This window comes from Crocodylus porosus, unplaced genomic scaffold (assembly GCF_001723895.1).
Source record: "Crocodylus porosus isolate Cpor-Errol unplaced genomic scaffold, CroPor_comp1, whole genome shotgun sequence".
Classification (NCBI taxonomy): Eukaryota; Metazoa; Chordata; order Crocodylia; family Crocodylidae; genus Crocodylus; species Crocodylus porosus.
The window spans coordinates 35,866,875-35,868,650 of NW_017728943.1; positions in this window are offsets into that span (position 1 = coordinate 35,866,875).

The window sequence follows — 1,776 nt, forward strand, 5'->3', positions numbered from 1 at the left end:
AACCCAATTCAAAGAACAATCTTTCTTGATGAATTCTCCCCCTAAATCGAAACAATTCGCTGGGTTACCCAGCTGGGGTTCATATGCTTTTGATTACTGTGGGCTATTTAGCTCTACAAAATGACATGCTGCTTAATGGACTTTTAATGGTTATAGGTTTCTCTCTCTTTTTTTTAATGAGCTTCACCAGTTTGTTACTAATGCCCTGTAGAAATTTGGCAAAGGGCCAGATTTGATGTTACAAATTTTCTGGTTTTCATGTGGCATACATGCAACCAATGCAGCCAGTGGGGAACTGTATGTTGCCAATCATACTGTAATGCCATTAAAAAAAAAAGGGGGTGGTAATTGACTACTTTGCAGGCCTAATAATTATATCATCTTTGAGTACTCAGCTAACACTTTACAGCTGAAGTCTTGCAGGCAGATCAGTTCCCTGTTCACCTCTGCAGGAAGGTTAAGATACAGGGTGGGGCTCTCAAAACTCAGGTTCACTGTAATTTTTCCCTGGCTACTGCTAGGCAGGTGTGTCAAATGAAGGTTACGCCACTGTGTATCACAGTACAGAAAGAAGTCTGTCCTGCTACACAAAGAAGCACGATGTCTCCAGACATGTAGTTAAATGTAATAGATTAAACTTTCATCAGTGGTTAATGATTTAGAAGGCCTCTGTTTTGGGTGCTTCAGCTTACATGGGTCTGTCTCCCTGCCTCCCCCCAGGGTGGGTACTCAGTACTTTTCTGAAAGTCTGGCCCCCCCGCCCTTTTTTTTTTTTTAAAGTTAGGCAGGAAAAAATTAAGGCCCTTTCAAATTACTAGTTGCTTTTGAAAATATAAGCCCATCAGATTGGAAGAATTCACTGGGAAACTTGGAGCTGTTTTTAGGAAATGGAATTATATTTACAATAATATTTAAGATTTCATCTTTTTCTTCCAGTTTTGTTTAAAAGGAAATTCAATTAGATGGAAGGAGGGAACATTCAATGAACCCAGCGTGTCCCTATTCTAGCCTCATTGTGTGGGTAGGAAAGAAATCAAATAGGAATTCTTGGGTCAAATCCTCCGTTGGTTACCTGGTCAGAAGTCCTGTGAAATCAGTTCACACCAGCTGAGAATCTGGTCCTAAACTCTTCTAATGAATGGCACTGCTAAACCCAGATTGTGATCTTGGTTAGTCAGATATAAATCTAGGAGTTACACCACAAATGTCAAGAGTGCTTTTTCAGATCTATCAAGATCAGAATCTGGCTCCTATGCTATAATACAAAGATCTAACTTGTGTATTCCTTTTGTCTACTGAAGGGTAGCTATTACATTTGCTGAAAAGACTTACTTCTATGCTGTCTGAGAAATGGGTAAGAACTTAGAAAACTACAGTTCAAGGAGAAACAGTGACATTTTTAGGTATAATAAATATTCAAGCTATCCTTTAGAGAGTGATAGAAAAAAAAAACAAAAGGAAGAGGCTTGCAAATATACCTTGTGAGCCCAGAAACACTTGAGTTACAATCACTGCTTGTAGGAGACCTAAATCAGCTGACTGCAACTCAGTTGCTTTTTTAAAGGATCACACTTTCCCTTTGTCTTATAATCAATCTAAAGTCACAGGTGAATGGAATTTTAGCTCAGTGCTTGGTGAAGATAATTTATGCTATATTAACAGCCTTCCACATTTATTTAGCCTCAAAATAGTTTCATAGTTTCATAGTAGCTAGAGTCGGAAGGGACCTAGGTAGATCATCTAGTCCGACCCCCTGCCTTGGCAGGAAAGAGCACC